Below are 27349 nucleotides of genomic sequence, written 5' to 3' on the forward strand. Positions count from 1 at the left end.
AGTACATAGGCCTTAGATATAAGAATGATGTTGTGATCTATTTATAAATAAATAAATAAATAAACGAATATAAAACTTCAGGTCACCAATATGGACAATATATCGGTTAAGCCCTAGACAAAACAGCACAGCACATTTACCAAGGAGTATGTACGATTGGCCAGGGTACAGCTAATTACTTTTCAACTGGATAAAAGCCTGATTTCCATTCTGAAAATGTGATGTCAGTTGGCCTGTTTTACAGCAGTACAGTAACGATTAACTAACAGTACAGTGTTGCTTATTATTGGTGATGTTGTTGTCCAGCTGTGGCCTATGAGAAGTTTGTTCCTCCTTGCTTGAAAGTGACTTTGCATGTTGGTGTCAGCCCTTGTTGCCAGTGAAATAGCGATCTCCCAAGCTGCCTCTGTCAATCATCTACAAGGGTACTTCCTCCGTCTTTGAGAAATATCATTCAGAATATCTAGAGTGTACAATTAGCAGCCTCCAGTCCAGATGCACTTTTGTCCATTTTCAGAAAGGCGAGGTTTTGTGAGGCGCTCAGGTACATGGCAATTTGAGAAACATCTGTCACTCTGGTACACAATAAGAGCACTGAGAGGACGACCAGCAAGGCCCATATATCTGCCTTTCTCAAATCATTTTACTGACAGAAGTGTACAAAGTGTCAATAGATGACACGGTAACTCGCTTAGGAATAATACGTAAGTGGTATGTGATACTCTACTGTAAAATGACTATGTTGGAAGACAAGCCTGACAAAGCAATAAAGGAAAATTATACTGATTTGCTTTAAATTCAATCCATTTTTAGCATAGTGCTTTTCAGGTTACATTCTGTTTATAGATCTTGTGGATCTTTCAAGATAACCACAACAGGGCAAAGAGATGAGAAGAAAGCAAGCACTGATTGAGCAATATTTACTAGAAAAGTGCTTGTTATGGATTTAAAACCCTTAGATATCACAGTTGCTGCAGGTGATAACAAAAGCATGATGTAATTCCAAACTCATTCTTAACTCATTCTTGTTTGTAGCTCATTACAACAAGCAGGGGAGTTCTGTTGAATGTAAACATTTGATACCACATTTGTATGCAATTTTATTCAGATTTTATGCATGACTATCAGCATTTTTTAAAAACTACATATTACATTTGAACCCTTTATGAGCATTAAAAATTGGTCTGACCAAAATTATATGGGTTAGATCATGTGAAAGATTTAATTAATCAAAAGTAGAGTCCAACAATATGAAACCTTTGTGGCCAAAAGCTACATAATGGGGTTAAAAATTTCATTAACTGATAATACTGACTGATGTAATTTTGTATTTAGATTTTAGACAATCTTACAATGTTGCACTCCTATACTTTTTCATCACATTATGATTTATTGACACATATAATTGTCAGTACCCAATTGTCACATTTCTGAAACTCAAATAAGGAACAGAAACGATAAAGTTGGTTTTACGTTGTAAAACCTTCATGCAACATGTTGTATATTGTGAGTTGCATATATTGCAAACATATTTCCCAACTTCACAGTTACACACAGCAATCCACAAACAAACAAGCATGCAACAAATTCAGTTACTATGCTAGTTAGCCAAATTAAGTGCTGGTATTTTTTGATACTCTGTATCATTCTTGCTATAAAGTCATTAGTGAGATATAATTTACATATTTCTAGCATTATCATCTTTGCATATTTTTAGCTGTTTTTCTATAGCTATATATCTTGTATCTATATATCTGGGGTTCGGTCATTTGAAAATGTGCTGTTTGATGAAATCATGCGATACTACGGTCATTTTGATTGGCTGTTTCATAAAACTTGCTTCACAAAGCTGTGACATGAGACATGCTGCAGCTGAGTTTCAAGTGAGGTTTACATTGTGCAACTTAAATGCTAATTAGTTTCAAGTAGGTTTCAAGCAACCAAAGTTGCAAGAACGTTTCACTGTGTGATGCCAGCCTCAGAGTCTTAAATAATAGATTATAATACTATAATACTATCACTCTTAAATAATATAAATATTGTTTCACTGATGTGGAGCTACCCATAATCAGTTGCAAAGCTAGATTCTATTTACTAGCTCTTATTTTTCTTATTTTGAATTTGACAAAAAATATGATTTGGTTTACATTCATGGTTTATGGAAAGAATGTTTACATACTTGTTTTTGTCATTTTTGACACTGAAACCTCAGAATGCATAAAGTTATTCCTTATATAACTATAGTGTGTTTGCGGCATAATTATACAGTATTTACAATGTACTTACTAATGAGCCTATTTAAGTAGCAATCAACAAAAAAAATTCAATTTGTAAGGATAACTGTGGTTTGAGAAAAGTGATGTATAAGTTAAACCTATATTCATTGTTATAATGCAGATAAAAACACAGGAAAATTACATCAGTTATTGCAGACCTTTAAGACCTCAGCTACATTAATTTTTTGGCAATCTTCTGTTATTGGAGGGCCCTCAGTCCCAGCATATGCACATCCAGTACTTTCTTTTGTGTCGACTGACCTGGGGCCTAATATGCACAGCTAAAGTATACTATCTCTCCCAGGGGCTGCGGGCAAAGGCAAGACAACACAGCAGTGCATTGCCCCAGCTTTCTAATTCTCCCTTCGCCTCCCAGCTTAATTGAGAATCTGAACAAACAAATTAATCATTGCAGCCCATAAAAATGACAGGATTCATGCAGTAGCATTCTTCATTCTCTCTAATTTGTTGTGTATGTGTGTGTGCTTGTTGCCCCCCCCCCACACACACACACCGATGCCTCTCTTCTTATATGCTGAATCTGCGAGTTTAGCCCTTATGAAAATTACAAATAGTTGTCAAGGTTAACGAGTTAATATTCTCATTCAATATTTATTTTATGGTCACGAGAGAACGTCTCCCTTCACCACATCCCACTGCAGAACGCGGATGGGTTTGTTAATCAAAATGACAAGGACAGTGTCCTTTTGATAATCCCCTGAATCATCGAGAATAAAAAATGAACTTTATTAATCAGCAGGCCCCTGATTAATTGTTATGAAGTGGAGCCTCGTCCATTTCCCTTCCGCATTTCCGTAATTTCCACAGAAGCCTAACAATCTCCCCAATGATTTGAAGCCTTTTGGGCTGGCGTGGAACAAAGCAGTGCAGCAATAAATAGTCCGAGCCAGTGTTCTTCCTCGCGGCTGAGCTGAAATACAGTTGACAGTTATAAAATACAATTATATCCCTTCTCTACTTATAATTTCAGCATTTGCATATGAAAAAGAGGAGAGGGCGGGACTTTTGAGATCCAGTGAAATGAGGCCATAAAATAAAGAAACGAAACCAGGATAGATTCGCTGTAGACTCATTGTGAAACATATGTGTGGGTTTTGGCTTGATTAAGTGGCTTTATTGTGGACTGATAGTCATCTGTTCGTGGTGGATGATGTTTTATAGAGCAGTTCCTCCCTATTATGTCATGATATGGCCTGTTTTACAGTACTGTGAAAAAGTCAGTTCACTTATTTAATTTCAACAATATTAGAAAAGTAGAAAACATAATTAACAGAAAATTACACAGAAGCCTTGACAACTAAACATAATAACTCATTTTTCAGTATGTAGTGAGTTCTTTTGCCATTCTTTTGAGGTGAGTTGCTTATATCTACATATATATTGTGATTTTTTCCACACCTCCAAAGTTCAGTATTAGAAGTTGTTTGTATTTTCTTTTTCCCACAATCCTAGAAGTCCCAAACACATTCATTGACATTGAGGCCTGGGGTGGTCAGTCCACTGTTCTGAGAACAACAGCAGCTTCTTTGTTAATTTGCAAATTTTCTTATTTTTCTGTCTATTTCCTTTACTTACTAAGAGATTCTTGTCAGCCAAAAATCCTTTCAGACTCATAGTGCTGAGTTGTCTCCTCACAGTGGAAGGATGAATAGAAACACTTTTTTTCAGCTCTGGAGTTAAAGTGGAGCTTGATTTTTGAGAAGATACTTTAAGTGCTGTTTATCTGATGGTGACAGTTTTGGTGGTCTATCGGGTCTTGTGTGGTTATTAGAGCTCCCATTTTTTATAATCTGTTCAAATTTGAATCTGGTTTTAAAATCCAGTTTTGGGAATTTTTCTTTTGCTTTTTCTTTTTTTTTTCTTTTTTTGCTCTCCCCTCACTTATGTAATGGATTATGTAACATCTAATCTTCTCAGAAATATCTCCTGAAAAATGAATAACTTGTATGTAATGGCTCTTTTAAGCAAAAGCTGAAAAGAAGGTGGCCTCTGACTTTAGCACACCATAAAACCATATATATATACATATATATATATATATATATATATATATATATATATATATATATATATATATATATATATATATGTGTGTGTGTGTGTGTGTGTGTGTGTGTGTGTATGTAAACTTATTTTAGGCATACTCCTGCATTTTACAGCAGGAAGTGAGACTGCATCCCTGTCCCTTGTGGCCAAGTGTTAAGCAGTTATATTCCATTGTTTTGAAGTAAGTGTGCCCCAAGGTCTGAAACTCATTGTGTTACTTTTATAATTGTAACCACTAAAACACCAATTTTCTGCAATTAACTCAAGTTTTTTTATGTTTTAATGAAAAACATTATGACTTCATGCATATATGACTGTTCAAAGCATAAAGTTTTTAAATATACAACTCCAGCACAGAGTGTATGAATGTCAGAGTGTATGTCTGGTGCTCTTTCTCTTCCAGACAAGGTTTTACTTCCAACAAGAAGTCCTGCTGGTTTTGATTGAAGACCACACATCTGTGTGAAGCTCCTTCTCAAAGTCTTGTTCAGACCATCTGAAATGACAAGACCCTGCAAAGAAAAAAAAGTGGGTCAATTAATACTGCATATATTGAGCGTTTATAATTAATATATAAAACGAAATGAAGTTTGCATAGTGCTGGAGCAAGGTTGGATTTCTTATCTAATTTACATGAGTGTGTCAAACATGTGACGCTCATTTGCTCTGAAGCTCTGACCATGAAAGGGAATATACAAGCTCGGAAAGTTTCACATCTTCGGGGGGGCTTTTTCTTCCCACAGTAACTCAATCGTCGCGGAGAAAGGACAGAGTCAAGGAAAGCTGAGCTATTGGGCCCTAATGAAGGATGGCCCTTTGTTTTATTAGCCACTTTCCCTATTTGTCACATAGTCATTTTCTAGCCTGCTGTCAGGCAGAGAGGCACTATCACTCGTTTCGCTGCACGTTCAGGAGAACAGAAGTGATCAAAACAGAGTCACTTACCTATATTCTAAGGGCTATCAATTAAAGGTCTGTTTTGTTTGTTTATGTTCATTTTATCGTCTACAGTAAACAGAAGTGGGCAGTCGATATTTTTCATTATACGGAATTAATGGGAAACAGCTTTTTTTTTGTTTTTTTCAAGATTCCCCGCATAGTCGATTAATCCATTCCACATAGGTGTCCAACCTCCAGTCCTTCATCCACGTATATAAATGAGCATGAATGGTAGGAAGAGTGTGAATATTTTACGGAGAGCCGTCAGTTCCGCTGGTCCTCAGTGGAGTGGGTGGTTCAGTGTGGCGTGCTGTTAATTGTGGAGGTGTTTTATCCATCAGCGTGAATTATTCAAGGAGATCGTTAATAGCTATCCCAGATCCAGGAGGCTGCGGGAAGAGAGACAAAGCCCGCTGTAGCGAGGCATCATTACCCCGCCTCTGATCTGAGCCTGCCTCGGCTTCCCTCCGTCTCTCGGGCCTCCTGCGTTGCTCTTGAGACCAGGAAACAAACAAACTGCCAACCAGGAAGTCATAAATCCAGAGTGAAGGTAAGAGGGCTGGCGAGTAACAACCTGCACAGGCTTTCAACAGGAAGACACAGAACAGTGGGGCTGATTGGCTGAGATCACTCTAACTTGTTTATCTGAACTCTTTCAAGACTCACAACTTCCATTTCTCTTATTTTGTAGACTACTCACTTGCCTGCACTCTTAAAGTGCCAATGTCCTACTATTCTTGTGCTATTCTATCTCTTTCCCGGAGGTTCACTTATAACACTTACTTGGGTTTAATGAGCAGAGAATCTCAAGGGTCTTAAAGGCCTTCAGAGATAGCCTAAAGATTTCTGTGAAATAAAATACTGTAATTTTTTTCACTTTTTTAATACAGTCATCATACAAGTTGTATTTAAAGCTCTGCAAGTATTTTCATTTTTACTTTTGGTTGGAAACAAAAGGGTCAAATGTGCATGGTATCTAGGTACAGCCAAGCAATCTCTCTTATTGGTTAGGACCTTAGGAGCTGAACTAAAGGCCAAACATGTCAGATTAAACATAACTCAGAATCAATCACATTTTGCTTTACAGTGGTTGGGACAAATTTTGAGAGAGAAATGTCAGTCTAGGCCTTCTGGAAGCTGTAGAGTGTGAGTACAAGTGTTAGCCTGTTCAGTGTTAGAATGTGTGAGATGTGCTCTATGCCAAAGCTCTTAACTGAACTGCTACACATGTGTTTCATCTAGAATGACCAAAAATGTTAGGTTTTGCATAATGGAAGTAACATATGAACAATACATCTACTTAAGGAAAATAATGTATCAACAGAACAGCTACAAGATATGTCAACGTATTCGGATGCTTCACTACTGCTACTTTGCTGATATATTGTTCATGTGTTACTGATAATCTGTTAAGAGTTGATTAATCATCTACAAAGGACCAATTCAAATAAAGTGTTATCAAGAATCTTTCACAGGATGGCTTTTTAAAGACCTGTTTTTTTTTTTTTTGGAAGTGTGAAGAACAATTTTTTCAAGAACCTCAAGAAGAGAAGTTTAATAAGTTTGAAGAACCTCTATGTAATAAAAACATGTTGATACCAATTACATTTTTTTTGCTTAGAAGCCAAAATCCAAACCAAAAGCCACTTAAAACCTCTAATTTTTAGAAGTATATAAATCATGCATCATCATTCACCAAGTGTTGTGGTGTTTCAAGGAGATTTTCTAGATTCTATAAAGGGTTCTTTGAGCAATACCACAGAAGAACCACTAAAGAACCATGTTTGTAAAAAAAAAACAGGAGTGCATTTCCTAAGAGCTATTAAGCCCATATTTCTGATCTCCCTAAAATGTCCTTATTTAGTCATAAAGATGCCCTGAATGACCCAGATGTCAAGCTTCAGCAGTGAACAGAGAGTATGTGCATTATGAATGATAGGACATGGTAAGGAAGTATCCCCTCTGAGCAACAGGCCATCCAACATTTTAGCAGCATTCTGGAACACAAACGTACTCAAAGGCCTCACGGTGAAACCAGTCATAACACAAACATCTCTCCCTGAAGTGATAAACAGAAGTCCATCATTGTGTTCCCCATGTCATTAAATTCCTCACTGCCCCTTTTAGAGGCAGTTTAGCAGCACCGCATTGACGTCTTTTGCCAAAGTGTAACAGAACTGATTTTATCAGTTCAACATTTCTCAGCCAAGCCTTCAAAAGGCATACATGGCTAAGGCTTTTGGGCTTGTCAAATATTTTATTGAGTTTAAGAACTCCTGAGTTAGTGAACCTCCATTTCCATTATGGGCAAAGTCGTATGCTCACACGCTTTGTTTGAAAAAACACTTTTATTCAAGGTATTTAGAACAAGTCCTCATGTAAACAAGGCTGAGTACTACTTTCATAATTCAGAAGATGCACTTTATTGGCCTGAAAGTGGTTTCTTGCATTCTTGTCATTGTTTAGGTGCGATGATATTCAATTTCTATCTTATCCTTGAACCTGCATTAGCAACGAAACTGACCACATAAGGAACAAACCAAAATAGGTCATCGGCACCTCGTTGGATTTCCTTTATACATGTTCTGTATCAGTGGCTTCAAATCCATCTTTACCATGAGGAGTCCTTTCAAATGGTGATCTATGAGTCCAGGGAACAAAAGCCTCTTCTTCAATGACAAGACCCGAAGTGCATCAGCCAGTCTCTCTCTTTTCAAGTAATTCCAGCTATGGCTATTCAGGGTTTGCCCTGTGGCTACAGAGAGCACTCCATTCTCCAGAAATAGCCATAGCTCATCTTTCACAAGAGCTCAGGTTGGCTTATTGAGATGAGGAGGGGGTGTAGAAGAGGGGGAAGGGTGTGTGTAGGGTGGATGGGGGGGTGTTGCTCATTTGAATTTCTGTCTCTTCAATGAGCTAAGCGATTATGACGCTGAGTTAATATTGAAGTTTTGGGAATGCTCGATGTTGTGCCGCTCCAGGGCCCCTGGCATGCATCCGGAACACGAAACTTGTCATCAGACATCTTATCACGCAAGTCTGGCTGTCAGAAATGGCCGACATTTGCACTTTAGCATTTTACCTCCCGACTGCCAGACAAGAAAGAAGATTATGAACTTCAAAGCAACTTTAATTCAAGATCTTTGCCCACGTCAGTATGCAGACTTCTTATTACTGTACTTTAAAATATATATATATATATTTTTCACATGGTGGACATCAGTGTGGATAAACCCCAGATAAACACTTCTTCGTCGACAAGAAAAAACACATTCCATTGGCTTAGCAGCTGCAGTCGGTGGCCACTTTAACAGACTGCAGAAGGGATTCAAAGCTCTACTGAGGGTAGTGGGGCACTTGGCAGCATCCTCCTCTTAATGTTACCCACAAATCACTTGAAGCTCTCGTGCATGGCTGTCCTGGATGATTCCAGGACAATAAATCTGGGCAAATTAACCATGACCCCAAATCCCACGTAATAAAACCTGCTTTCAGGACTATTCTCACACATTCTTGCAGTGTCTTAGGAGTTGCCATTTACTGATAACTTTCAAGACTGGGATCCCTGGTCTAATTCTCTTTGCACAGATTATTGCACATTATAATACACATATCTTCATTTTTCACCATGAAACCTGCAAATGGTAAAAAATTAAAGAGGTACACCAAAGAAGAACCACTTTTGGTTCCCCAAAAGCCAATTTGTGAGTGGGCAAAACATTTTAAAAGCTTATAGAACCTTTACATAACACAAAGGTTCTATATCATATAAAGGGTTCATCTTAGAACTTTTGGTAACATTTTATTTTGAGTGGACCTGTTAGATGAAACACAAACTCAACAGACTGTCAAACAGATATGAGGTTTAGAATTAGGTTTTGGGTTGGGGTTAGGTTTAGGTTTTGTGTAGTGGAATCTACTTCATGTAAGCAATGTATCAGCAGAACATCTTCAAGATATTTACTTCAGTGTATTTAGATGCTTCACTACTGCTACTTCACTGATATGCTATTAAGGTGTTACTGATTACTTTGTGAGTTTATTAATCATCTACAAAGGTCCACTCCAGATAAAGTGTTACCGAACCATTACATTATGGGGAGATTCTTTACATTTTTAAAAGGTTAATGACAAAAGTGCCAGTGTGCAAACAACTCTTTCTGGCAACCATTACTTTAAAGAGTGTGATATACCATAAAGGATACCATGCCATAAAGGATAATATAAGCAATGCCATAAAAAAAACACTGAGTTCCCTTAACAGCCATGTCTGAAACAGTTTCATGAATGCAAAGAACCTTTTAACAGCTTAAAGAACCTTCACATAATGTAAAGGGTCTATACCAGTTTATGGGTCCATTATAGAACATTTACATTCTGTGCTGTTTAAAAAGCTTCTTCAAATTCACACATTTGCAGTGGTCCTCTAAATAACCATCCTTTGAAAGGTTCTTTATGGAAAGGACCCCTTTTGGCATCTTTCTTTTCAATAGTGTGGTATACTCTTAAAAAATATGGCACAAATGGTTCTTTGAGTGAAGCCATAGTAGAAATAGAGATTTGTGAGTATAGATCTGTCACATAGTGAAAAGGTTCTATATCAATCGAATTAAATTGAATCAATCTTTAATTTTTATAGGTTTATATGACATACATACATACATACATACATATATATATATATATATATATATATATATATATATGTATATATATATATGCCACAAACAGTTCTTTGCATGATGCCACAGTAGAAATACAGATGTGTGCATAGATCTGTCACATAACCAAAAGGCTCTATATCAATTGAACTGAATTGAGTGAAATTCAATAGATCTATAAAACTTCGTTCTAGAACCTTTAACTGATTCTAAAGAATTATCCTTTGAAAAGTTTTTAGGGAACTAAAAGTGGTTCTAAGGCATGACTCCACGAAGCCTTTTTGGCATCGTTAAAGGTGTATACACAATTTTTGTCCATATCCATATCTTCTATAGCCACAGCGTTCCTCTATTACCTGCATATTAGCATTAAACTTGCAGTACAGACTTGCCTCTTGATTGAGGTGCCCTCAGTCAGAATTCTAATAGACTTGTTTTGTTTCATTTCAAAGATCTTCCTAGTGCTGCCCAGGAGACTGCTACAAAAAGAATTCAATGACCCATAATAGATGCCATTTGCGTAGCCTCCTGTCTAATTGTCCTCCAATGGATATGATAAAATTAGAATCCCATTTTGATTGCATGCTTGCCATTTTGCATTGAATGAGAAAATCATCGCGCGCCGAGATGCCTGTAAATCTCGCGTGCCATCCACTAACGCTCCCATCTTGTTTAAAAAATAAAACACGCTTGAGAGGCTCTGGCTTCCTATCATGTGAGAAAGGCATTTTTATAAATGGCTGATAAAAGCATGGCAGTCATCTGCCTGTGACATATTTGTTCTTTAACAACAAATCACAGGCTCCTGACGCCTGGCACCTGAATACAGAACAATGGAGAGATGAGGGCAAGATTGTCTTCATTAGGCACATTAATATTCATAGAAAGTAGAAAATCTGACACCAGAGAGGACTTGGTAACCTTTTCTCATATTAGATTTTTTTTTCTCTCTTCCTTAACACAATTAAAGTCCGGCAATGACTTAATTAATGCTGCTTTCTGTCAGGCGCTTTAAAGAACTGTCAATTTGGCCCCGGTCTGCCTGTCAGGAAGGAAGAAAGACAGTCATCCCACTCTGCCGGGAGACAGGCAGAATCACAGTGCCGGAGAAAGTCAAATTCCCAGACACCTTGCCAAATTGATTCTTTTAAGGGTTTTCTTGTAGATTATCCTTTTTTATCCTTTCTCTCTCTCTCTCTCTCTCTCTCTCTCTCTCTCTCTCTCTCTCTCTCTGTAAGCACTTTGAATTGGAGGATAAATCTAAATCCTGTGTACATTTCAGGTTGTTTTTCTTTTGCCTTCTATATGGACATCTATTGTGAGTCATTCTCAAGTGCTTTTGTTATTACTTGAATTCAGGAGATGAGGCACATTTCCATAAAATCAAAATTTAATTTTGGTGCACTATATATATATATATATATATATATATATATATATATATATATATATATATATATGTGTGTGTGTGTGGGGGTGTGCTGCATATATCAGGTATGAGAACCTTTACATTTTTTCAACCCTACTTCTTCAGGGAACCAAAATGCATATATATATATATATATATATATATACATCCATCCATTCTCTAAGCCGCTTCTCCGTCAGGGTCGCAGGGTATATATATATATATATATATGTGTGTGTGTGTGTGTGTGTGTGTGTGTGTGTGTATATCTGAGCAAAACCTCATATCTCCAAAATGCTAACTTTATAGAAGAAGGAAAAAAACATTTTACTTTTAATGTAAGTCAATGGAAACAGACTTTTTTCCAAGACATTACGTATGTATATGTATATAAGTGTGTGTGTGTGTGTGTGTGTGTGTGTATTAACTATTACATACCTGCATTGTTATGCAAGATAGTCTCCAAAACAAGTGGTTCTGTGATTAAAATCATGTCAACAAATGAAGACACTAAATGCCAGCAGAATTCTGGTCTTTGTTGGATGTCAGTACAAAAAATACACATCAGAGAAAAATGCACACCCATTTCCTCGAGAGTTGTGCTGTCGTGAAGTGCGAGCTGCAAGCTGTCCAAACAAGATGACAGCTGAAATGGCTTCTGCTAATGACTGATTTCCCTCTCGCGTGTGTTTTTGATCAAAAAATAACTTGTGCTCGTCAAGTGGCACTGGCCAGAATTGTTGTAATGGCTGCCGAGACATGGAGAGCCTGCTGTGGAGCGAGATCTAACGGCATTGGCGCAATGCTGATTTGATGATCTCCAGCAAGTATTTACATGACTTAGAGAGTTGACAAGCTCTACCATTGTTTTAAAAATGACTGGAGAACTCCCGTATTCAACCATGTTCAAAGTTCTGATGGATGAAGTGGAATGCTCTAATGCCTGACAATCATGAACTTACTAGATTTTGCTTATTTATGAGGATCACGATTGTAAGTCCTGTAAATTGTGTAGATTTCTATATTTTTTCCTATAATAGTGCTGCTGCTTGTAACCTTGCAACTTCATTCAAAATGAATAGCTTGATTGATTGATCTATATGTCATTTAACTGGTCATAATTAACATACTGGTTAATGATAAAAACAGTGTACTTTGTATATTCATCATACAAATACACAAAACAAACATTTTACTGATTATACTTGTCAAAAAAGATCAAATGTTGGATTTTTCAGTAATTAGTTATTTACAGTAATTGGCTATTTGCAGAAAAAAATTGCAGTTTGTGCAGTTTTGAGCAGCCTGTCGTGACAGGGGTCAAGCCTCCAAGCATTACTTGAGGTTTTATCCATGTTATTAGCCTTTTATTATTTATATGCATTTATTTATTTAATCTACAATTTATTTTCCATGGTTTTTTTAAATGCATTTTACATGTTATGGTATTCCAACCATGATGGTGCTTTTGTGTTCAGATTAGGTAGCCCTGTAATGTTACAATAGATATTAATTAACAAATATTTGGTTGCTGCTGTCTTTATAATCACACTGACTGTTATGAGTGCATGTAACTTCTGTAATGTGTTGTTCAGTGCGTGGTATGATTGCAACAGAGAACGGCACTATTCTAAACAATATCATGATTATTCTCTTAGTTATGTAACAGTATGCATATCCATGTATTTGCCAGCTACATAGGTTGTCATATTTGTTTACACCTTTACATGTTGTTCTACATAACGTAGCACCCCCAAGGAGCTGTAAATTAGAAATACAGAGGTTCAGAAGAAGAATGTACAAATATTGTAATTAACTGTATTTAGAAATACAATATTGCAATAATAATACAGCATTAGTACTGTAAAATACTGTAATATAATCTCTTAGGTTTGGAATACAAACACTTCTATTAATTAAAACTGTTAGTATAACTATCCGATTGCAAGTACATTCAAATAAATACAGCAGACAAAAGAAGCCTCATCTCCCTATGAATCATTGACAAGTAATGAAAAAAGCCGAAGACAGCTGAATGCGTCTTATATACAGTAAGGTAAAACAGTTTTAAGTCTCAGCGATGTGCTCCTCATCATGCTGTCAACGATTGTGGATTGAACATAATTTCTTGATCACATCTATTATAAGGTGTGAAGCTGGTGGAATTGAAATGCCTCCCCTGTATTAATGAGCCAGTATCTACCATTATGCAGAAGAAGGTGTAATGCTTCTGTCAGGTGGCTGGCTGGGGGAAACAGATTGAAACAGCAAAGGCTTTGCTCTCGGTGCTGAATGCAAAACAATGGAGACTTCACGCGGTAATCACGTCATCGTATGAAAAGAGGGAACTAATTGGAATTATACTAGTACAGGCAGTGAGCTCATTAAAACCTTGAGCACTACCTCATGATAAACAGTCACTTTAAGGGACTGGCACTAATGTGATGAGGCAAAGGCTCTATTTCTCACTTGCCGATGAACACATCTCCTGCTTAAGCTCCTTAGTCTCACTCGCTGGTGCATTTGGGAATGGAGGGCTAATTGCCATCAGAAATTAGCGTGATGCTAACCAAGCTCGTTCCATCGGGGGAGGATCAGGAATGTTACTTTAGCAGATTGTCAGTCATGCATAGCACCACAGTTTCTAAGTGCTATAAAGGTGCGATAAAAAAGGTCTAGACGTGAACCGGACAAAACACTAAAAAAATGTATTACTTACTCAAAGATATAGAATATTATTCGATTCTGAAAGGTCATGCAGAGTCAAACTGCTAGGTGAGCTGGAAAATGCACTGCTTTTCTACAAGGCTTATTTTATTCAGGCTAAATGGTGACCGAGACCAGTTTCTAAGATAATAAGCACAATATCCATAACACTTTGAATGACTCCCAATCAAATCCTCAAAATACTACACATTCACTGGGAAAACAAAATGTTAGATTCTGAGGTGTGATTATGTGCTCTCTCTTGCTAGAGCTCCCTCATAAAAGAGGAACTTAGCACATTAAGGTTAAATTTGGTGACACCCATTATGTGTCTGTGTCTTTGTTTGTTGCAATGATCCACATATTTACTTCTATTCACTGGTCACAACAAAGGCAAATCACATAGAGGCCAACTTATGCAATGATTCCATCATGTTTACCACAGGCCTAATAAGACCGTATGTATGATATGGAGATTGACACTCGCTATGGTAATGAGTGAAGCTAATATTTCCTAAGAGCAGCTAAAATGATTTCCTCCCTAACAACATCTATTTAAGGCACAGGTAGTTAAGGCAGCCATCTTGTATAATGGGCTATTTCATTGTTACATTATTTTAAATATGTCAAACCTTGGGGCCATTTGAAAGGTATGTCAATTACAGTGGAGTTTTGGACATCTCATGTGTCAAAACAATGTGACGAGGCCCGCCATCTTGCGCCTGGCTGCTTACAGTTGCCTTGCACCATTATAAGCGGGCCATGATGACACTCAGACACAGGAGTGACAGTTAGGCGAGCAATTGACTCATTCCGCTCATTGTTAAATTGATCTGGGCCAAAAATAACCCTTCATCCCCGCGCCTCTCCATCACACTTCATTACATCGCACGAGGACAGAATCCTTTGCGCCATTTTGCCTGTATTCAAATCTCTATAATACCATCTCATGTTTAAAGACTGGCCATAAATCCCATATCAGGTCTTAATGACCATAGCTGGCTGGCCGGTAATATGTCACTGTTCGCAGGCGATCACCCGGTGGGGAATAGACCATGCCAGTCTTAGTAATTGCACACACAGAGAGATTTATATCGCCATTATGTTCACCCATGAGAAATAATTCAAACACTGAATAAAGTGCAAAATGTGCTAGTTACAAATCCCTAAACTTTCAGCAGGCCTATTCCAGCCTCATCTAATGCATTTTAGCCCACTGTATATGAATTACTCTGCATGAAAACGTCTGTGGGATTTCTTCTTTTTAATGCTATCTCTGGGAGACAGGTTGGAGATCTCTACAAGTAATCGCTGACAGACAGATAAACAGTTGTGAGAAAGGAGAATAAAATGGTAGAGTTGTTGCTAAGAGGTGATTTACTGTCAAACTCAAAATTACTCTCCTCCAGCTGAGGAAAAAAAAAGAAAAGTATTGGGCAACATTTGTCTGCTCTTTGATCAGTGTGGGTGAGAGAGTCAAGCTCAAAGACTGTTGAGCACACCCTTGGCTCCCTGGGTTTCTGATATTTTCCTGAGGCATTGAGATTACATGATTGAAGGAGCTGCCAGTGGAACTCCCTCGGTGCTCTCCCCTGGCTTTTGTTGTTCAACCTCTCCATGTTCTCCTGGGGGAGCTGGCAGGTGCAGGCTGACGCAGGTTTGATCACCTTGGTTGCGAGAACGACTAGGAGCGCACCTGAGACCGAAGGGAAAAACAGTGCAAGCGAAGAGACCCGTGTTTGACAGACTAATGAACGGCCTCCCAAGGGTTATGGAGTCATCATGGTTGTTGTTCTAGACAGGACACGACAATCACTTGGAGCTGTTGGCCAGACTGAAAAACAAGATGGTGTGGCAGTGGTCAAATTCTCGAATTCTCACTCTTAAAACTATAGGTGCCACAAAGGACTCTTTGGAGAGATGCTATAGAAGAACCACTTTAATGACTGCTCTTTGCATGACCACTATTGTACATGAAATAAGAGAATGTGAAGACCACTTTTGGTTATCTAAAGAACCGTTCTAAAGAATGGTTGGTTATCGGTAGGACCACATTTGACCACATAAAGAGAGTGAATGTGAAGAACCTTTTTAACGTCAAAAATCTCCATATAATGTAAAGATTCTGTACTAATTCAAGGTTTAAACTGTGTGTCGAAGCCAAGAACCTTTATTTTAAAGCTTGTAACATGAATATCATGCTCCTCCAGATAAGTGAACTCTCAGCAAGGCTAAAGAGTTTCCTCTCTCCCTGTCAGAGTAAGGTCAGAGGCGCATTTTAGCGTGTACAAGACAGGCCGAGGCTCCGCTGAGGCTAGTAGGGGAAGTAGTGGTGCAGCAGGGAAGTGCCATGTCGTCTTCAACAGCCATCAAGAGCAGGTCAGTCATGCAGCCTGCTGTCCCTGCCTACTCGGCGGTGGCTCTGAGCACTCAGTGTTTTGTCCTTCTCCAGACCGACCGCCACTTCTCTCTCTCTCTCTCGCTCTCTCTCTTCGCCTGGACTCAGGGGGCTCACTCACCAGTGACAGCCCCAGTCAGATCATACCCCTGCAATCAAATAGAGTTTTATTAGATCTGTCTTGCCGGGCCAGCGCTCCACTGGAAAAACATGTTTTGTTCTCTTTAACCTATTCCGCTGGGGACGCAAACCAACAGTGACACTGTCATTTGCGAGCAATGCAGTAGGACTCCCTCGTGGTCCAAATGTCAGATTACACCACGCAGTACTAGTTATCCTCCCTAAATATAGCTCCTTGGGTATCAGGGGCTGTCGCAAGAAATTCACGGTTTCACACACACATGCCCTTTAGTGGGGCCCATGACACTGTCTCAAACCTCAAGAAGTTGCTAGGACGAGGCTAATTGCAAATTCATAACCATTTCTTAACTCACTGTGGGATCTGGGGAGGAGAAAAAGGTACTTCACCTAGCCCCTCTGTTTGATCTGCACATTAAATTGCAAACTCAAATTCCTTCAAATGAACCGCTTGTGGAACTGAAATTTGCATTATGATTCACGGACTTCTTGAAAGGTTCCACCATCACAGTGTTGGATATATAATGTATATTTCAGCTTCAGTTCTTTAGTCTCTTTGCATCTCAAACTATTGTATGTGTTTTCCTATCCTCCAAGCTTCAAAGCTGAGATAGTATATTCTTGACCTTTGTCACATTTTGTTGTACACAAAAAAGCTCATACTCAATCATCTGTCACCCCACCATGATTTTGTATCAGCAGTAGAAAGAGTGTGACGGCGGTAAAGAGAGTTTAATGGCTCCGTGGTGTGGGTGTGAGGGTATATCTTTCCACATGGTTCATTTATTTCAAGCCCTATCCAAAAGAGATAGCTTTTGTTGCACCACTGATACATGTACAAGGCCATCTGTTGGCCTGGATAAGGATAAGCATTGTACAGATGAGCCATCACAAATTCTGATAATGGTATGGCGCTGTAATGTCCATCATTGCACTGCAGTCTGTAGTGATGCAAGGTCTATAGAACACAGGAACAACAATGGAGGCACAAGTACACTTAAGTACACTTACACTAAAAGATATTAGATATTATGTGCTACTACTACATATACAGAAATGCTGCTACTATATTCATAGTTTTGAGCTAGGTTATAGACAGACGACTGATAAATTATCTGTAAGGATCTACATGCTGAGAACCTTAATTGGCTTATCACATTATGATCTGAACAAAGTCCAAGAAAATGATTCACTGTTTTGTTTTTTTTTGTATCCAATTCTTCTCCACAACTTAGTTGTAGCTAATTTCCAACCACCTAACAATGTAATAGCCTTTACTCATCAAAATTGCTTGAAAAAAGAATGCAGATCTGACCACCTTTACTGACACACAGGTCGCTCTGAATCACAAAACGTTCGTATTACATGGAAACAGAGATTTGAACGCAAATGATGATCCAGCTTCAGTCTGTGAAGTCAAGTGCCAGTCTATCAGCACCACTTTACATATTATTTACATGAAGCACACCATAATTCATGTAGATGTTTCAAAAAGGAGCCATTAAATAACTGCATTTAGTGTTCTTGAGCAAATGGCTGTGTTTGTAGGTGGAGTTTGACCCTTTATAGTGTGTAAATTTTGATGATGAATGAAGAAAAAATAAAATGTTAAATAAATATAATGTCTTATTTGTCTTAAGATGGTACATTGATATGATGTTCTAATTTTCCTAAAATATGATATTTGTACACTGTATTATTGCATTGTATTTGATGACTTCTACACTGTGTTTTGTATTTTTTATTGTCTAGGCAGTGTCAGAATAAAATAAAACCACAGTGTAATACATCTTTAATAGGAATAGTTGCAGCATTTGTACCAATATGCATACAAAATAAGTACATTGACTTTTGTACTGGATTGCCACATGCACAAACGATCAGTTTATTGTAATTATGTATCTGAGTTCTTATTATTGGCATTATAAATTATACTGATAATAGTTTAACTTAGTTAACCAAAGATCAAGCATCTTGTTCAAGCTGTTAAACTACTGAGCTCACATTTACATGCACTTCTCCTGATAGATTGATAAATAAAAAACTGTCGATTCAATTTAAGGGTCAATAATATCAGGCTGGGACAGTTAAGGCTAGCACACGCTTCCTCTGAGACACATATAGCCAACCACTACATCTTTTTAAGTGATACTTTTTTTTTTTTTTTTCTTCTTTTTTTTTTGATCCCACAACCGGGGAAATTCCACCTCCGCATTTAACCCATCCGTGAAGTGAAACACCACATACACACTAGTGAACACACACACTAGGGGGCAGTGAGCACACACTTGCCCGGAGCGGTGGGCAGCCCTATCCACGGCGCCCGGGGAGCAGTTGGGGGTTAGGTATCTTGCTCAAGGACACCTCAGTCATGGACTGTCAGCCCTGGGGATCGAACCGGCAACCTTCCGGTCACAGGGCCAGCTCCCTAACCTCCAGCCCACAACTGCCCCCAAACTAAACTGGCACTAAGGCAATATCACTGGACAGCTCAACACGCTTGGAGGAGAGAGCTAACCTCCAATTTAGTTATTAAAATTCTGTCACACCTACATCAGCAATCTTCATGCTGAGTGATGGGAGAATAATGTCAAAAAACACTCTCTTCAACATCTGGCCACAGAAGCCTGTGCAATCTCCCAACAACAGGCCAATGCTTAGACTACTACACTGTTCTTTTACAAAGACATCAATTACATTGTCATTATCTTTACTTGGCACAGCTTTAAAACACACCCTTTTCTAGTTGTATCCATGGATGTCCAATTGAATACATCAAATAACAACTGATGACACAAGTTCCAGTCACTACCAACTGTCTGATAATGAATGGATGCTGCTGGAATCCAAGGCCTCCTGCCTTGACCTTCAGCCTCAGTGGAGGGCACATAGCTTTCTTAAACTTTTGATGATGGGGGTAATTGTGTGAACAGTTCTGTAACTGACAGATCCAGAAATCGTTACAAAGGTGGACAAAGTGGCACAGTGACTAGGGCAGGCACAGGCAGAACTGTGAGTGTGAGTGATCAATTGACGTGATGAGAGCAAAGCCTTGCTTCTCCTAGAAGCAAAGAATAATCCATGTTCAGAGTTGAACAGAAAGAGGCAAGACTTTTATGGGTAACACCTGATTTGTGAGTCCCTCTGGCTTATTGCCAGAACAGTTACGCACTAAATTTAAACCATAAACATATGAAAAAGCCTGATGCATCATTTTATAACCATAAATTATTTACACAATATACATTATTTGCATTATTTACATTATAGGTGTGAGATAGTTTTTTCTGAAAACACTATAAAGTGAAGGCATGCACATCTCAGAATCCGCAACAAACACAACTCAGTGCATCATAAAATGTCATTTCACTACGATTTGATCTGGTTATTTTAAAAATTAGATATGTAAATGTCACTGGTGGAGCCACGAATACAGTAAAGAAGTACAGATAATAGAAAGGGTGTAATGTATACTAAAAAGATCTAGCAGCTTGTTCACATGTTAAGATTAGATTAGATTAAGATTAAATAATCCTTATTAGACCCACATTGGGGAAATTTCACCTCCGCAATCTCACCCATGCAGTAAAACACTACATACACACTAGTGAAGACACACACCAGGGGGCAGTGAGCACACTTGCCCGGAGTGGTGGGCAGCCCTATCTGCAATGCCCAGGGAGCAGTTGGGGGTTAGGCGCCTTGCTCAAGCCCATTTGAGAATGTTGGACATTCCATTCTATTGAAACTATGAAGTTGGCCTCCTTTTGCAGCTATAACAGCCTCCGTTCCTTTGTGAAAGGTTTTCACAGGATTTTGGAGTGTGTCTGGGGTAATTTGTGCCCATTCAGTCAAAAGACCATTTGTGAGGTCAGGCAGTGATGTCGGATGAGAAGACCTGGCTTACAATCATTATTTCAATTCATCCCAAAAATGTGTGACTTTTTGTGCAGCTGCTTGGCCATGGAAACCCATTGCATGGAGCTCCTGATGTGCAGTTCTTGTGCTGATGTTGCTCTCAGATGCAGCTTGGAATTCTGTAGTGAGTGTTGCACATAGGAAAGGCGACTTTTAGGTGCTACGTGCTTCAACATTTATCAGTTTCACTTTGTGAGTGGCTAAGCTATTGTTGTTTCTAAGCGCTTCTATTTCATAATAGCAGCACTTACAGTTGACTGGGGCAGATCTAAGTCACTGAGCTCTTCAGTATAACACATTCTACTGGCAATGTTTTTCTATGGAGATGGTATAGCTATGTGCTTGATTTTACACATCTGTTAGCAATGGGTGTGATAAGCGTCTGAATTCAATAATTAGGCGGGATGTCGACATGGTTTCGGTCTTTTTTTTGTTTTTGGTTTTCTGCAAACAAATATAGAACATAATAAAACATGAATAAATTAAGTATGCATTCACTTTCATTTTCAACTCCTGCTTGACTGTGTGGGGTGATCGAAACAGTAATAAAAACAACACTAATGCTATGTTTATCAAATGCACCACTACTGCGGTGATATTAACTGCTCATGCATTAGAAGAGAAAATGTTCAATGCTTAAGAGTCTCGTTAGCAGATTCATTAGTTGAAAGATCCAATGTTATACAGAACGCTCACACTGAGCTGCATTCACTCTTTCTTTACACCTCATCAACCTGCCGGATCCATCACTACTCAGTGTTCCAGGACCTCATCAGTTACAAGTGAAGCCCCAGTAATATGGCAAGTTTTTTTGTCTGTTTATATTTGAAATAGCCAGAATTCTTTCCCTGAAATACTTTACTGAATATTTTCAATCAATTATAAGAGATTCTAACCTCACATCCTAATCCATCAATACAAGTTTACCCAACTACAAAGCAGCAATGGCTGCTGGTCAAGTCTACATATTAAGCACTATGGTAAATTTTTGTGAATGATGATTATGAAATAATTTTGAGTTCTGTTTTGTTTTCATTAAGCAGTGCTTACTTGCTTAAATGGCCAAGCTGCTTCTGTTTCAAACAAGTAGCAACCATAAGTAAGAAACCAGACTTAAAGGGGAATTCCACCAATTTCTTAAAAAATCCTGCATAATTCAATCTAAGATAAAAGTCCTTCAACTGATGTGAAATCCACCATTAGAGTGCATTTTTTAGAGAAATTCCCTGACTCGGAATCATAGCAGTGGTCGATAGCATTTAATGGCTCTAAATGCTCCCTCACAGAAAGCCATTACATGAAATTGTTGTGAATACTCTGCCTGATTCCTGAGACATTGGTTTACATTAGTTTTGAAAGAGGATTTTGGCCTTAAGCCTTTTTCATAGTACTTTTTGACTGTTTTAGACATTGTTCCATTGAAGTGTGCATTTGTTTTCCTTCATTAGCATTTTAGGTGAGCAAACAAGCCAACATTTACAAAAGTGCATTTAAATCTCTGTCTATTGTGGCAGTTTTTGATATTAAGAAAGCTACCGTGTTTGTGGATAATGTAAACTGTTTTCTAGGGGGTTCTCGCCCTTGACCTTTCGCCCCTCATTGCTCAGTAGCAGCTTAGCACAGAATCACAATAGTTCACACACAGAGAGCCAACAGTATCCTAGTTAGAGGGAAAAATCTTATCTGATTACATTAAATAAACATATTCTAACTGAGGTTCATTCTGCTGGTGGAACGGCCAGAAAATACCCTGGACAGGTCACCAGCAGGAAACATCCTCATTATAGTACAGACATACAGACATATCCAATACACACACACACGCCAAGGGCCAATTTCCAATCTGCTTGGGGAAAAAACCAGAGCAAACACAGAGACAGGGAGAACATGGAAACTCCACACAGAAAGGCTCCCTGGGTGTCCGGCTGAGGAATCAAACCCAGGCCCTTCTTGCAGTGAGGCAAGCTTTATCCACCGTGCCACAAAACAGAAAGTAAAGTTTTTTTTCCTTTCCCCCAGATCAATACCAATGTAAAGATATCCAAGTCGGTCAAACCACATCACACATCACATCAAAAAATTCTGAATAACTGTTTATATCTCAATGATATAATTAGGCAGATTTCTTTAATTGGTGGAATTCCCTTTTAAATACTTTTACAGTATACCGATTGCCGCATAGTCCTCAATGTAGCCATGAGCTACACAGAATATCTCTCCATAGTTCTCAGGCATAGAAAGAAAGCTTGTGCATTTCTGGCCTATTCAGCCAGCTATGAAATTATGTATGCTGTCTCGCTCCTTCAAACTGTGAGAAGAGAATCTTTTCTGATAATTACTACAGCTGGAGTGAGACCCTTCATATGTGCTCATGATCATCCGGAACTTTTGGGAGGAGAAGAGTCCTCGTTTTCTTGTATTATTACCAATGTGAAATAATTCAAAGCAGCGTATAAGTTTTTTTTTCCTTTTTTTTCCCGACATCCAACCCTATAAATAATCAAGGGCCTGTTCAAACCCTCTGAGTAATTACCCGTGTGTGGTGACAGCTAAAGGCAGTCGGAAAATGACAGGTCTCCAACAGGGAGATGTAGTGTAAATTTTATGAGTGACAAAGAAGATTAGCAGAGCAGCTTGGTACATGCTACCCTGACCTCTGTTGGGGGCCAGGACATGCGGAAAGGAAGGTGAACAGAGACTGAGATGGAAAGCAAATGGACAGTTCTAGTCATTAGCTGGTAGGTCTGTACGGATATATATGCATTTGCCTCAAGTATCATTCTACATAGTCATAAGCAGCAATAGAAGGATTCTCCTTCATAAATATTCAGGGTCAGCTATTTAAAGTATTTGTGGACAAGAAAAAGATGAATATCATATCAAGAACCGAGCCTTAAAGGGCCCATGTCTAGGAAAACTTCATAATCCCTGCTTTTTCTAAAAAATAAAAAGTACTAAATATGCTATGTAAACATTCCAGTACATATGTGAAAACCAACTAACAAACAGCCACTATGTCTATGATGTCAGAACCATGAACACCAGTTCGGTCCACAACAGATTAGCACTCCCATCCACATGAAAGTAATAAGGAGTGTTGTTACTGCAGACAATTTGTAGCAAAGATATTGTGGAGCAAAACAATTCAATTGTATAATGTTCTTGGTCATTAAAGGTAAATGTGTCACTGCAGCCTTCTAAATAGACAAAAGCAATACAAAGTTTATGTGAAAGTATGTTCTTCTATTCAGAAGAAAGGTTCATTCATTCAAATTACAGTAAAATGACAGTAAATGACTGTCTATCCTTTGTACTCCATTAACAGTGAATAACACTAAATTCCCAACTGTATACTGTGACTCCAGTCATTTGAACCACAAGATTACTGAGGTGTAGCTGTATTTTACTGCATATTTACAGTAATAATCTGTAATTAAAATATAGTAATCTCCTGTATATTGTCGCTGTCCACTGAAAAATATGTACCTCCATTTTTTGCGATTTTTACTTTTCAGCATCACTTGAGCTCAACAGATGTCCTTTACATTATGTCAAAATGTCATGATGATTGGACATATAGAAATGCTCCAAAATTGCTTGGAATAAAATCCCTTTCCATTAACTTATTTTGAAAGTAAAGAGAATCCCTCTCCTATAAAGTTACTATTTTGGAGATATATGTTTTTTCTTTGGACCGTAGTGATATATTCCTGTACATTTACAAAACGACCAAAAAAGTAATGCAATTTAGGCGCCTGTAATTTACATATTAAGAGACCCTTATTAATCCCACAATGGGGAAATTTCACCTCCACATTTTAAACCATCCGTGTAGTGACACACCCCATAGACACTAGTGAAGACTCACACTAGGGGGCAGTGAGCACACTTGCCCAGAGCGGGGAGCAGTTGGGGGTTAGGGGTCTTGCTCAAGGGCACCGTAGTCATGTACTGTCGGCTCAGGGAACCAAACCGGCGACTTTCTGGTTGCAAGGCTGGCCCTAACCTCCAGCCTATGACTGCTGACTTGCAATTTGTCTAGAAAAATATCCATTTAAATATCCATTTCTAAAATGCAAATACACATTTTAAAGACACGTTAACTGACCAAATGATCAAACACTTAGTTAATAACAGTATAAATATAAATGGTAATGCCTTAGTGTACCATTATTTAAATAAGCCAAGAAATAAAAAATATAATCCAGCAAAAAAATTCAGAAAAAGTAGAACACAAATCGGAATCGTCAGAATAAAAACACGTAAAAATGATTATTTATTTATCATCTAATTTATCAATTAAGAGTGGCTTTAAACACAGCATGGCCATTGAATGTCACCTTTGCCACAAGTCAGTTCATGAAATTTGTGCCCTTATAGATCTGCCCCAGGCAGCTGGAAGTGCTGACGGATTACCACCGAGTGCTCTGTTGCATAACTGAGAGTTCCAAACTACTGCATGTTGGGAGCTTCATGAAATGGGTTTCCATGGCCAGGTAGCTGCACACAAGCCTAAGACCACTAGATGCAATGGCAAGTGTTGGCTGGAAACTCAGGAATGATAAATCACATTTCACTACCCAGCAGTCTAATGGACAAATCTGGGTTTGATAGATGCCAGGAGAGTGCTACCTACTGGAATGCATACTGGCAACAGTAAAGTTTGGTGGAGGAGGGATAATGATCTGGGGCTGTTTTTCAAGGTTTGGGCTCAGCCCCTTAGTTCCAGTGAAGGATAATGTTAATGCTGCAGCAAGCAAAGACATTTCAGACAATTATATGCTTCCAACTTTGTGGCAACAATGTGGGGAAGGCCCTTTCCTGTTCCAGCATTACTGTGCACAAAGTGAGCTCCATAAAGACATGGTTTGATAAGTCTAGTGTTGAACTCCAGTTGATTGCACAAATCCCTAACTTCAGCCCCGCTGGGCTGAACTGGAACGTTGACTCCCAGCCAAACCTTCTCAATCAAGGTCCATATTTGACAAATTATCACAAATTATCTTTTGATTGAATGGGCAAAGATTTCCAGACACACTCCAAAATTTTGTGGAAATCTTTTCCAGAAGAGTGTAGGTTGTTATAGCTGCAAAAAGGAGGCTCCATTTCAATGTTTATGGTTTTAGAAAGTGATGCCAACAGTCTCATTGTTATGATGTCAGTGGCCAGGACACATGATCAAGACTGTTTAAGAAATTACAACTTACAAGATAGAGTCATTACAAAAGACTGATAAATGTGTACACTTACCTTGATTCCATGGAAATGGTGGCTTCTGTCCTCTTATAAGAGCTGGGAGATGTCACAGCCATCCTGGAGAGGGGGACGAAAGCTGGAATAAACATGCAGAAAGAAAAGAAAGAGGTAATTAAAGATTTAGCTAAATGTGAATGTGAATGTACATACCAGCATAAAAATGAGCAACAGCCATGTAATTATCGTTGACACTGTATATGCATATATTACTGGTTGATGGCAAGCCACTGGTGTATTGTTACCTATGTAATCAGTACTACTATGCTCCATCCTCAATTAGGGCGGGGCTTGGAGTATAAAGCCAGACCAAAGGGGCTACTGGGGTTAGTCAAGGAGTATGCTCAAGGGAACCATAGTGTGTATGCTGTTTGGCCTTGCAGCCTCTTGACATGTTTATGTGCAACAGACTGATGTTTAGGCAGTAAGCACGAGTGACTGAAAAGCTAATGGAGCCACCTTTTGTTTTTAAACATTCAGCACTGCTACAAATATGTAAATATCTTCTTTATGGGGCAATTGCCACTTAATAAATGACCAAGAGCACTTGAACTTACTTGGATGTGTGTGCGACATTACTTGAAGGGGAACCTAAAACTTCTTTCCTGCTTGTAGCTTCCCACTGCTGGTGGACATTGTGTCCCACTAGAGATAATGACGACAGTGCACCATGACGCTCATATAGGTGCACTGGTCAGGTGTCCACATACTTTTGTCCACACAGTGTCTAGCAGTCTTGAAGGCACAGTAATGAAAACAGCCTTGTCTAATTCAAAGGGAATGAAAAAGTAGATCATATAAAAACAAAATACAAGCAATCACACAAACATAGTAAGTGATCCTCAGTGGAAAAATAAAATATGTGCAGATATAAAAATATAAACAAATATATGTGGGCCTTTTAATTATGCAAATATGGGGAGAAATATAGAATATGTAGAATTCCAGGTGAAAAATAATAGGATTTATCTTAGATTTGAAAGCCAAGGTACTTCAAATGTGAACATGGCAATCAGAAAAAAAGCCATCTTGATTAACTGTTAGGCTGGCACGATTCAGTCATTGGGTAACATGCATGCCTCAGTGCAACAGCAGTGCTGGAACTTGATTGTTATTTCGTTCCGCCATGTCTCTATGCACAGGCCTATTGAGTGAGGCCTCCACCTCGAGTCTTCTCGCTCAGCCCCCTCTGTCTGATCTGCCATTGATACTCCTTTGTGTTGCCTTTCCAAAGAGAGGCTTTGTTCGCCATATAATTACAGGGGTATATCTCTTCAATTGTGTTCTTGCTGCGTAGTTGCGAAGCTCCAGTGCTTCCAGTGCTGCAGTACTGTTCTGTGTGACAGAGAGATGGGGCAAACAGTCATGTTCACGTACAAACCATCTACTGCTGAGCAGTGGAAGCCAGTCAGAAAGCTCTTGTGATGCTGTGATGTCATGGCTCCAGAGGAAAAACAAGGAGGACAAGCGCCAACATAGATTCTTCAACAGATAAGCTCCCTAAACTAGAGGGCTTTAAAAGATGCTGCTATTTGTGCATGTATTTATATATAACTATATATGTTAACCAGACAAACTGGATTTG

The 27349-nt window shown here is 38.6% G+C and overlaps 1 long non-coding RNA gene across 2 annotated transcripts; it reads right to left on the bottom strand.

The window, feature by feature from the left end:
- Positions 1–4494: 4494 nt before the first annotated feature.
- Positions 4495–27113, bottom strand: LOC119264106. Of its 2 annotated transcripts, none has more exons than XR_005130770.1 (3): positions 26322–27113; positions 25762–25843; positions 4495–4855 (listed from the first exon to the last, which is right to left on the bottom strand). It is a non-coding gene; the product is annotated as an uncharacterized LOC119264106 (long non-coding RNA). The 2 variants fall into 2 exon arrangements; XR_005130769.1 differs by lacking the exon at positions 4495–4855 and adding an exon at positions 16334–16604.
- Between the last annotated feature and the right edge of the window lie 236 nt (positions 27114–27349).

This window comes from Pygocentrus nattereri, chromosome 9, assembly GCF_015220715.1.
Source record: "Pygocentrus nattereri isolate fPygNat1 chromosome 9, fPygNat1.pri, whole genome shotgun sequence".
Classification (NCBI taxonomy): Eukaryota; Metazoa; Chordata; class Actinopteri; order Characiformes; family Serrasalmidae; genus Pygocentrus; species Pygocentrus nattereri.